This window comes from Periplaneta americana, chromosome 2, assembly GCF_040183065.1.
Source record: "Periplaneta americana isolate PAMFEO1 chromosome 2, P.americana_PAMFEO1_priV1, whole genome shotgun sequence".
NCBI classification, from domain to species: domain Eukaryota; kingdom Metazoa; phylum Arthropoda; class Insecta; order Blattodea; family Blattidae; genus Periplaneta; species Periplaneta americana.
The window spans coordinates 18,735,492-18,748,667 of NC_091118.1; positions in this window are offsets into that span (position 1 = coordinate 18,735,492).

Sequence of the window (13,176 nt, forward strand, 5' to 3'; positions counted from 1 at the left end):
GTAAACATAGAAAACATTTTATAGCAACAATGTTGAAGAAAGCTATTTTGGTTTTCCGAAGTTGCCGTCATTAAACAGAAACCCATATGGAGATTTCATTGCAACTAATTAGAAATTCGTCTTTCAGTATCTAATAAACGATCTTCGCACAAAATAATGTACGATACACGAGCGGTATGTTTGTTTTCATGTTCTCGGAAATTAAAAAAGCTCAACTACGTTTCGCTTTTTCAATCTTTTCCTCGAACATGAAAACGTCAACATACCGCTCTTGTAACGTATATTACTAGCACAGTGCGAAAGATAGCCTATTAAAATTACAACACTCACAGTTATATTCTATGTAACAGCAATAGGCTTAAAGCAATGAGTCTGGACCATCTCAAGAGATGCAGATTTCTTACTCATGCATGATAACTAGGTGTGAGATATACAGGGACATAATTTTATTTTTACTTCAATTTTTATTGTACCTTAGTTTTTTAATGTACTTCACTCCCACCCCTTTTACTAATGAAGTTCAACCGTCCTCCACACAGATCCAAGACCGCACATACAGTCATAGTAGCCTTACGGTCATAGTAAACAGTACGTTCCAAAAATATGTTCGCGCTTTCCAGTGACGAAAGAGCTTTCAATATTGAATCATTTTCGCACAGGTACTGTCGTCCATTTGCCTACGTCGTATCCCGGTTTCCCCCACCAGCTTTTATTCGCCAGCTAGTGGCTGAGCTGTCTTAGCTCTTTTCTGAGAACATTAATTTCTGTTAGGAATTGGACGTCTATGTAATATTATACAACTGTTTAAAATAACTTAAATAAAAGGGCCTCGTTAAGTAATTAACTGTCACGTGATTTCCTCCCTTTCTACGACCCTACGACATAACCACTTGGACGGACATTAGATAGCATGTCTGATTAATTTGATCTTTTCGGATCGGGCAGAAGTGAAGATTGAATTTACAGTACGTAAGGTACTCTTTTATAGAGTAGGTACAGAATTATTTCAACATGAGTTACTAGTACGAAGAACGAAACTGGTAATTGGGATTAGGTACAATAGTCTATAGTGCGATAATATGCACATTAGAACTGAAGCCTGTATCGAAATGAATGGCCATATTGGATTGAGGGAAAACCCTGGAAAAAACCTCAACCAGGTAACCCGTCTCTACCGGGAATCGAACCCGGCCCACCTGGTTTCGCGGCCAGACGCGCTAACCGTTACTCCACAGGTGTGGACTCCTCAGCATTTGGGCGGTTGAAAGTCACTCCTTTGACTTTGAAATAGACCTATCTGCTAAAGAAAAATTTAAAGACATCATTCTCTTTGATAAAAAAATTGCACTGTTTTAAAGACATTTTATTATCTGTCTGTAGAAAATACATCTAATACAATTGTGGGCAGCAAGAGCGGATTCTACTCTCTCACGGGGAGCCATGTGATTTCTCTTCATCCCCTTTCTTCCCCGCCGAACACCGCGCAGCGTTGATTTAGAGACGGATGAATATTAAGCGTCGCCGTTTAGAGTCTAGTTCGCTCCCGATGCCCAGCCCTGACCTAATATATAACATTGACAAGTATCAGCCTTTTTATTTCACTATGTTAATATGATGGTGTATTATGTTTTTGTTTACATAATTTTTCATTTCATATATTGTTGCAGTGAATAGCAAACCACTTTTTCAAATTTTCAAAGGAGAATGATTACATTTTGCTAGAAAACACAGCCTTAAATCTAGAAAAACTTCGTTTCACTTCTGCAGAAACAATGAGGACATATTTGACATATTTTACACAAGCATTATCTATATCAAAATCTGTATCATTATTATAAATTTCCTCATTTGAAATTGTCACAAATTTTGCATAGAGCTAAATATCCATCATGTTTATCCAGTATTTTTTCATCTTACTTGCTACATTTTTTCTTTTTTCGTGTTTCAACTAATCATTTTCGTCACAATATCATTGACTACATGTTCTTTTCTAATATAACATTGATAAGACGTATCAGCCTTATTATTTCACTACGTTAATACGATAGTGTATTACGCTTTTATTTTCATAATTTTTCATTTCATATATTGTTACAGTGAATAACGAAGCACATTTTCAAATTCTGAAAGGAGAATAATTGCTTGTTTCGCTAGAAAACACAGTTTTATATCTAGAGAAACTTCGTTACACTTCTGTAGATGCAATGGGGGCATGTTTGAAATATTTTACACAAGCATTATTTATTATTATTTATCACTCTGAGAGAGGAACATAGGTTAAGGGTGTTTGAGAATAAGGTTCTTAGGAAAATATTTGGGGCTACGCGGGATGAAGTTACAGGAGAATGGAGAAAGTTACACAACGCAGAACTGCACGCATTGTATTCTTCACCTGACATAATTAGGAACTTAAAATCCAGACGTTTGAGATGGGCAGGGCATGTAGCACGTATGGGCGAATCCAGAAATGCATATAGAGTGTTAGTTGGGAGACCGGAGGGAAAAAGACCTTTAGGGAGGCCGAGACGCAGATGGGAGGATAATATTAAAATGGATTTGAGGGAGGTGGGATATGATGGTAGAGACTGGATTAATCTTGCACAGAATAGGGACCAATGGCGGGCTTATGTGAGGGCCGCAATGAACCTTCGGGTTCCTTAAAAGCCATTTGTAAGTAAGTAAGTAAGCATTATTTATCTCAAAATCTGTATCATTGTTACAAATTTTCTTATTTGAGATTGTCACAAATTTCGTCCTCGGCATCTTGCTATTATTCTTCTTTACGGGACGTTGAATGTTGCCTGTTACGAATAGCAGTATTCGGTCGTAATGTAGCCGATCAACTGAAGTTCACTGCTGAACGAAACACACTGAAATCCGCCACCCCAACGCAATTACGTACCGGTACCTAGTCAGAGGCGCATGAAGCGCAATGCAACGTCATACAATTCTTAGCCCTAATAATAACATTATGTTGTCAAGATAATTATTCATAAAAATATTCAATTCCACAAATAATATGTTTAAAAATATTAGGAGTACAACTCTCACACGCCGGTGTTTTGACTTTTTACATTAGCGGCATGTGTGACTGCATTTATTTTAGAATTACTCGAGGATTTCCAAAATAATAAATATTTCTTCATGTATCTTCTGAATGTGCTGCTTGTCACGAACAGAGCTATGGGGTTAAAACAAGCATCACTAAAGGCTAGAATGTAAGTAATGAATATGGTCAGTCTTAATTTGTTGGGAGTGTCGATAAAATATTGGTTAACGCACAAAAGAACATTGTGTGTACCGTAGGAAAAGGTGAAGACAAATGTGAAAGCAATGACTACTTTCGAGCTTAATACTCTGCCCCTTCTCACTTCTTCAAGGCCAATGATTTCACCGGGAATGCTGCGATTCAGCACACGAGCGGTTATACAAGACGAAATGGCTATTACAATGAAAGGAATCACAAAAAGAAGAATTAGCTGTCTTAACCTGAAGGTTTTCAGAAAAACTTCATTTTTCCAGTCCGTACCACAGCCTTTATTTGTGATGGTATATTCAAGTGGATAGATGGATAGAATAATTGAAATTACCCAAACTATTATTAACATGAGTGCACAATAGAGTTTCCTACGTGTTGGACGGCTGGAGGCTTGAGAGTTCGAAATACGCGTCAGGACTACACATCGCTGAACGTACATGGCTACTACTGAATAAATGCTTGCAAAAACAACCGTGTAACACAACATTAAATACATTTGGCACATTGTAGTACCAAAGACCCAATACCCACTAAGTTGGAATACGTAAAAAAATAGATCGTTGCACAAGAGGTTCAAAATGTCTGTTACAGTCAAATTTAATATTATTAAGTTGGGAACGGTGCGCATCTCCTTGTGCCTTGAGAAAATAAGGAGTAAGACACTGTTTCCTATAGCTCCTATAATGAAGAAGATAATTCCCATAGTTAAGAACAACATGTCCAGTTTTCTCTTTCCATCATTGTGGTGATCGTTCAAGGTTTCGTCGTCACATAATCTGTGGCAGTGAAGATGAAATTTCATTCGAAATTCGAGAAAATATTCTACGTTTAATATCTCACTCATGTCCTCAATAGTGGAATTTAATACCTTAATACACGATCTGTAGTTATCAATAACGCCCCTCATTGAATTCACCTCATAAGTGTTATTGTTTTGTTTTCTTTCTTTAGTGAGGCCATTGTCTGGTTCAAAGAGCTGCGGATTAATCTCCAGTATATTTACCATATGGTCCATGTGTTGTGTTTTATCCCGTATTATCCGCAGATATTTCTCATACTCTTCAGTATCATTGTTTCCAACTTCAGCATAGTGGCTTTGATTTGGATGAGTGAGTACAACTTCTTCTTGCGGGAACTTCACCAAATCAAACATAAGTTTAGGGAAGACTTCTTTCGGATTCATCGCAGTTTGTTCTTCACTTTGATTGAAGTTTGATACGTTCAGTAATAGAGAGCTCAGAGTTTCTTCCTGTAAGGCTATGACTTCCACAATGTCTTGCAGCGCTTTCTTCAGTTCACCCTGATCTGTATCGTTAGGACTGACAATGTGAATGATTTCTACAGGGCAGCTAGAGTTAATAAATGTCTTCGTGGTTGCTTTACTGCCATCCGGTACCGCTGCTGTAGGAACGTAGGCCAGAAAGCTGAGCAGCCCCAATAGATGGACGAGGAACGCGGACGTATCTGTAGAGTAAAACAGTAATTCGATTTGTGTGAGACAATAATAATAATAATAATAATAATAATAATACTATGCAAAGAAATTGTAAACTAACAAAATTCTAGCACTCTCCTGAAAGAGAGTAAATAATAATAATAATAATAATAATAATAATAATAATAATAATAATAAAATAACTGTAATAATAATAATAATAATAGCACTAATAATCACTTAGTATTATTATTATTATTATTATTATTATTATTATTATTATATAATGTAATGTAATGTAACAAAATATAGTACTCAAACTTCTTAGGATAATAGCAGAGACCGATATGAGGATCTTTTTGTTAAGTTACACTAGATCTGATTGTGAAACTAATATTGAGTAGTATTCCTGTCAAGGACAAGAAATGGAAAATGTTTTGATATTATTGAGAACGAAAGGATTACATTTCACTTCTTATTGTGAGCTTCTACAAAAACTATTAGAATGTGTGGCTTTGTGTTTCAATACACGCTTTGCAACGACACTTGTCATTGCTGGTCTCACACTTTTAAAGACTATTCATTCGTTGCAAAGAGGCAGTAGCTGCAAGAACTCGAGCTAAGGAACTTCTCTCTTTCAATTGGAATCTCATATATCAGACTCTTCAAAGTCGTCTCACAAATAATAATGAAGTGGAGTGTGGTCGGGAGAACGAGAAGGCCAAAGAGTGGGTCTAACGCGGCCAATTCAGTGTTCACTGAATGTGGTGCCCCACTTTTGAACATCTTTTTTTATCGATGAATAAAAAGTCAGTCGAAGCTGATATAACCTTTGCAGTTGCGGGAGTCGTTAAATAAACCATAATTTTTTGACGTGTTCTGTTAGAATTGCTAAAGGAATACGCGCTCCCATTGTTGAATTCAAGCAAATCGGAGCTGTTCTTTTCTTCTTACCACCTTTAATAATTAATGTCAATTAACATTTGTCTTCAAGGCGGTCTTGCCTTTGATTTTAGACGTTAATGTGCAATTCGAACAAACTATACAGAAGATAACTAGCATTTTTCAACAGTTCCTTCACAGATGAACCACACGTTGTATTGTTAGCAGAAGTTACAAAAGAATGCCGCTTGTCCGCGAAGAAAACGAGACTAGGGAGGAGCACCGATAATCTCGCAGGCACATATACGAATTTTAAAATTAAGTCACCCTGTGTGCAAGCAAAATTAAGAAGAAATTACGCATTTTTAGGCAAAAAAAAGCGTAAAGAAGGTGCTAAACACGATTTAGGACACTTTAGGAATTAAACGCATTTGCTTTAAAATTATTATGTACTAGCCGTACCCGTGCGCTCCGCTGTACCCGTTAGAAATAAATATAAAGTAATTACATAATTAAAATAGGACATTTGATCCAGGAATCATTCGTGTTTGACAGAAGGATAAATCGTTTGATATGTTACTTAATTTAAATTATATTTAAAATATTAAAATGCGATCATTTTGAACCAGAGACCACTCATTTGGTCATAAAAATTATTTTAGGAAATACAGGAAACGAATGTACAGAATAGCCTATCAATTTTTCTGTGCATAAGAAGCTATTTTAATCTTACCTGTCCTCGATTCACTCAGAAGATACTGTAAAAACATTATAGCATTATGTCCATCTAGAGAAACTACACTTTCCAATGGTGAATTAATAATTATTTATACAAATCGGTTAATTTAGCTTCTGATATTACTTCATACAAACACAGAAACATTATCTGTAGGCTATCTTTCATAGCTTTCGATTGTTGCTGTTCAAGGCCCCTTATAGACGAAGTCATTTGTGTTTTAATTCATTACACGGCCTTAGATGGCAGTTATTTTAATTTTAAAACTCATTTATGTCATTAAATATCAGTCCTATCAAAATTCTTCAAGGAATAAAACTTATCGCAAATTATTTTTAAAGAAACCTTTGTTATGTAACATTTTTCACAAAAATCAATAATAAGCGAGATATTTCGATTTATTTAATTCAGGCCCCCTTATAACCCCCCTTTTAAATAATGTATTTTGAATGCCATATAGCCTAAAATCTAAGTTACAACGAACTTAATTTATATTCCAATTTTCATCGAAATCCGTTCAGCCAGAACATACAGACAGACGTGGAGTAACGGTCAGCGCGTCTGGCTGTGAAACCAGGTGGCCCGGGTTCGAATCCCGGTCGGGGCAAGTTACCTGGTTGAGGTTTTTTCCGGGGTTTTCCCTCAAACCAATACGAGCAAATGCTGGGTAACTTTCGGTGCTGGACCCCGGACTCATTTCACCGGCATTATCACCTTCATATCATTCAGACGCTAAATAACCTAGATGTTGATACAGCGTCGTAAAATAACCCAATAAAATAAAAAAAAATACAGACAGACAGACATACAAACAAAAATGTCAAAAAAGCGATTTTCGGTTTCAGGGTGGTTAATTGTATATGTTAGGACCAATTATTTTTGGAAAATCGAAAATTACCAGAAAAATTTCGGCTACAGATTTATTATTAGTATAGATTACATTAATTAACAAGTAAAGGTGATAGTGCATCTCCATGCTTTAGACCGCAGTGAATTGGAAAAGCATCAGACAGAACCTGGCCTATACTGACTCTGCTGTACGTTTCACTGAGACACATTTTAATTAATCGAACTAGTTTCTTGGGAATACCAAATTCAATAAGAATATCCTTATGGGGAAATGTTATACTTGACATTTAAATTTTTTGATGTGGCAAAGTTGACTAAGCTAACTCCATTGTCATTACTAGTTACGTGTAGTCTCTTTTTTCCAATAGTTGGTTTAAAAATATCCTCCCGTCCTACTTTAGCGCTGAAATCCCCCAATAAAATTTTCATGTGATATTTAGATAACTGATCAAAAGTGTGTTCCAATTCCTCATAAAGCTATCCTTTATATGGTCGTCTTTCTGTTCTGAAGGGGCGTGATTATTTATAACTACGATATCGCACCATTTACCCATAAGTACTATATACGATAACCTGTCACTGATAAATTCGATTTTTTTTACTGCTAATTTTATTCTTTTATGAACAAAGAATTCTGTTCCTAATTGGTGATTGTTTCCTTCCCCATAATCGTTTTGTGATATGCCACTCCCATCTAGCCTAACCTCCTTTACTCCCACGAAGTTTATTCTGTATCTAGCGAGTTCTTTTGCTACTAATGTTACCCCTCCTGTTCTATAAAGGCCAGTTACGTTCTAAGTACCAAATCTCATAACCTTATTCCTTTGCTGTGGTCGTTCCAGAGAATCAGTCCCATTCCGAAGCTTATGTGTTTTCGTAACAAACTGTTTTTTACGGTGATGGATTGTTAGCCCTTCGCCCAACCCCCTAGCTGGAGGACCACCCTTACCGGCTGTCCACAATACATTCACAGCTACTGTTCATATCTGAAGGCTGTCTTCTCTATCCGCAACCTGAGGATGCGCCATGCCGTGGTGATAGATTTCATTAATAATAATAATAATAATAATAATAATAATAATAATAATACGTATGGTTTTTAAGGAACCCGGACGTTCATTGCCGCCATCATATAAGCCCGCCATCCGTCCCTATCATGAGCAAGATTAATCCAGTCCCTACCATCATATCCCCCCTCCCTCAAATCCATTTTATTATTATCCTCCCATCTACGTCTCGGCCTCACCAAATGTCTTTCTCCCTTCAGCCTTCCAACTAACAATCTACATGTATTTCTGGATTCTCCCATACGTGCCAAATGCCCTGCCCATTTCAAACGTCTGGATTTAATGTTCCTAATTATGTCAGGTGAAGAATACAATGCGTGCAGTTCTGCGTTGTGTAACTTTCTCCATTCTCCTGTAACTTCATCCCTCTTCACCAAACTTCACCAAAGAATAATAATAATAATAATAATAATAATAATAATAATAATAATAATAATAATAATAATAATAGACTAACAAAAATAATACCAAGAATCCACAGTCACAACCTGCGTGTAGCTACTGTAACGTGTTTTGACATACGTTCCAGAATTAAAAATTTTGGACTGGCGACGTAATATAATACTAAGAAAATGTTTCTAAGAATTGTGAAGAAGTGGGAATATCCAAATTATGTCATTTCCTACATTTTATGTAAAATGGATACTTTGAGGAAAATAGCCTATTGGAATGCGTTTTGTACTAAATCGCCATTTTGTGCCATTCTCCGAAAATTCGTGAAATATATCAGGAAGAATAACTTTATTTCGTGTCCATTATTCGATGTGAAATTACTGTCAAATACTACCGCGTTTTTTTTTATCAAATTTGTCCAGTAGTTCAGATGAAATGTGTATACACATGAAGACGGAGCATGCTTGAAAATAGGGATGCGCGACAGGTAAAGTATTTCCGAGAAGACAATGAAATGGACTATTTACGTCATTACAGTTCCTTCTTCTTACAATTTGTGTAATGAAAAACAAATAGGGTAGCATATACGAATGTCTGAAATACACGTGTTGAACTGTTTATGGTAACTTGTAAAGTTAGCTTCATGTTGCGCTTCGTCAGAGTGGATTTGTTTCGATAAAACTTAAACCAGTTTATGTAAAACAAATTTTAACTACTTCGTACAACATCGCTTGTTAAGTTAAAGAGATTTTATGAATGTAATGTCTACATACTTACGAATTAATATCAACATTTCTACACTTCCTTTCACAACCTCTCCTGTCTTCAGACTAAGATGTTGTGAATATTGACGACCTTCACATTGCAGCCACAACAATGAGATGTAGGTTGATCCAAAACATTTCCTAAAAGACCACATCTTGTCCTTAAAATAACATTGAAACACTGTTTTATTGTATTATGTTGCATAATCAAGACTTCCGGCAGATTGAGAAAAATAAGTACACAAGAAAGTAACGATTATGTATCAGTACACGCAAGCAGCATTTCTGTACACCGTATTCATTATTAACAAGTTCCTCAAGGCTACGTTAATCGCTTGTCACAGTTATACAGGTTGTTTTGTGTTTGATATTTATAAATATAAAACATCCTCAAATTCTGGATGCCTTTGCCCAGAAGAGATTTCCGCGTTTCATTATTATCCATTTTTATTAAACGGTGTGGTAACAAATAGCAGGGATGCAAAACTGAGCGCCAGTTGTGGCATACGTCACAAGCCGAATTACGTCATTCATTCCTTCTATCAACCCCATGGGTCATTCACATAATAAGGTATAGCGGGTATGTATTCACTGTCTAGTGGTGGAATTCAGCGCAATGCCATTCGGAAAATGCAAGTTACAGAACAACGGGAAAATGAATATTTCCGTATTAAAAAATAATAACAAAGCGCGTATGAGTTCTGTGTTTGATACTGCATACGTATGTGAGTAAGTATTCTCGAAAATGAACCTCATTAAGGGCGACGATAGCTTTAAATGTTATTGACGATGCACATCTGATTTCCCTCCTCAGATAGTATCTATACTAATAGTAAATCTGTAGCCGAAATTTTTCTGGTAATTTTCGATTTTCCAAAAATAATTAGTCCTAACATATATAATTCACCACCCTGAAACCGAAAATCGCTTTTTTGATATTTTTGTTTGTATGTCTGTCTATCTGTCTGTATGTTTGTTACCTTTTCACGCGATAATGGCTGAACGGATTTCGATGAAAGTTGGAATATAAATTAAGTTCGTTGTAACTTAGATTTTAGGCTATATGGCATTCAAAATACATTATTTAAAAGGGGGTTTATAAGGGGGCCTCAATTAAATATATTGAAATACCTCGCTTATTATTGATTTTTGTGAAACATGTTACATAACAAAAGTTTCTTTAAAAATAATTTCCGATAAGTTTTATTCCTTGAAACATTTTGATAGGACTGATATTTAATGAGATAAATGAATTTTAAAATTAAAATAACTGCCATCTTAAGGCCGTGTAATGAATTAAAAAACAAATGACTTCGTCTATAAGGGGCCTTGGACAGCAACAATCGAAAGCTATGAAAGATAGCCTACAGATAATGTTTCTGTGTTTGTATGAAGTAATATCGGAAGCTAAATTAACCGATTTGTATAATTAATTATTATTTCACCATTGGAAAGTGTAGTTTCTCTAGATGGACATAATGCTATAATGTTATTACAGTAACTTCTGATATAATATAATATAATATAATATAATATAATATAATATAATATAATATGTAATATTATATAATATAATTCAAGTTATTTGAAGGGTTCAGAACCATAGTGGGCCAAGCGCCATTTACTGAATACGTAGAAAACAAGGGTTAAAATTAAGTTATTACCATAATTCAATGGAAACCTATAACAAGTAAAATAAAATATACACATTAAATATAAATGATGTCAATCTTCATTAAACTATGGTTGCATGTAATAAAAATTAAGAAACATGTTAAAGGAATTTTCATTGCACCAAATGAGTGTCTCTGGACCAAAATGATCGCATTTTAATTATTTCGATGCAATTTAAATTAAGTAACATATTAAACGATTTTTCCTTCTATCAAACACGAATGTTCCCTGGATAAAATGTCCTATTTTAATTATGTAATTACTTTATATTTATTTCTAACGGGTGCAGCGGAGCGAACGGGTACGGCTAGTGTCGTAATATAACGAAACTGGTGAACAAAAGAAGAAAGCAGAAATCTGGCTTACGTTGTAATTCAAGCCAAGTTAGAGGAATTGTTTCTCTATATGTTCACATGATAAATGAAACTATAGCATTTTCAGTCGCCATAAGCCGATCTTTGTGAAATACCACACTCCTGTGCCAATCTGCGCGAAGATTTCCTCGGGCTTTTTTTAGTTCTTGTTTCAATATCTGCAAGCTTCTCCTCTGTTAATACCGTCTTCTATGGTTATTTATTTTATTGGGTTATTTTACGACGATGTATCAAGATCTAGATTATTTAGCGTCTGAATGATATGAGGGTGATAATGCCGGTGAAATGAGTCCGGGGTCCAGCACCGAAAGTTACCCAGCATTTGCTCATATTGGGTTGAGGGAAAACCCCGAAAAGACCTCAACCAGGTAACTTTCCCCGACCGGGATTCGAACCCGGGCCACCTGGTTTCACGGCCAGACGCGCTGACCGTTACTCCACTTCTGTGGTTATCTCTTAAAAAAAAAACACCCTGTTTCTCGCCATTTTCTGAATAACTTGGTTATACTGCATTGTATTGTTTCGAAGGCATTGCAGCGTCGCGGTACTGACGTAGAAACTTGGGAACGGTACTGTCATGCGATTTCTCGTTAGGAGAAGTGACTCAAGAAGAAATATCCGTTGTGCAATACTAAACTTCACCATACTGATAGCGAACCCAAATAATGTTCAGTAACAAGTGTAGTAATACAACACCACTCGGGAATTTTAGGCCTACCTAATGAAGCTAAGGGCTCATTCACAATGAAAAGTAAACATAACGTAAGCGTTAACGTAAAGGCTCATTCACAATGAAAATTAAACATAACCGTAACATAAACACAGAAGTTTGCGCCCAGGCTAGCAAATGGGATCATTCACAATGATTCACATAAGCATTGACATAAACATTACCGTAAAACGTTAACATGAAAGTTTGCAAACTCCAAACTTTCATACTTATGCTTACGTGATTTGCAAACAGAACACAATCGTGGAGCGCTGAAATATACGACAGGATATGAGGAAATGGCGTCGTTGTTATGTTTCCATGGTTACCAAGTATGTTTGCGGTTATGTTTATGTTTCCAACGTGAATGATGGTATGACTTCTTGATTTAACCGTAACGTTTATATTCTTAAGTTAACGCTTACGTTATGTTTAATTTTCATTGTGAATGAGCCTTAAGAATGTAAACGTTACGGTAAAATCAAGAAGTCATACCGTCTTTCACGATGGGAGCATAAACAGAACAGCGAACATTATATTCTTAAGTTAACGCTTACGTTATGTTTAATTTTCATTGTGAATGAGCCTTGAGAATGTAAACGTTACGGTAAAATCAAGAAGTCATATCATCTTTCACGATGGAAACATAAACAGAACAGCGAACATTATATTCTTAAGTTAACGCTTACGTTATGTTTAATTTTCATTGTGAATGAGCCTTGAGAATGTAAACGTTACGGTAAAATCAAGAAGTCATACCATCTTTCACGATGGGAACATAAACAGAACAGTGAACATTATATTCTTAAGTTAACGCTTACGTTATGTTTAATTTTCATTGTGAATGAGCCTTGAGAATGTAAACGTTACGGTAAAATCAAGAAGTCATAACATCTTTCATGATGGGAACATAAACAGAACAGCGAACATTATATTCTTAAGTTAACGCTTACGTTATGTTTAATTTTCATTATGAATGAGCCTTGAGTATGTAAACGTTACGGTAAAATCAAGAAGTCATACCATCTTTCACA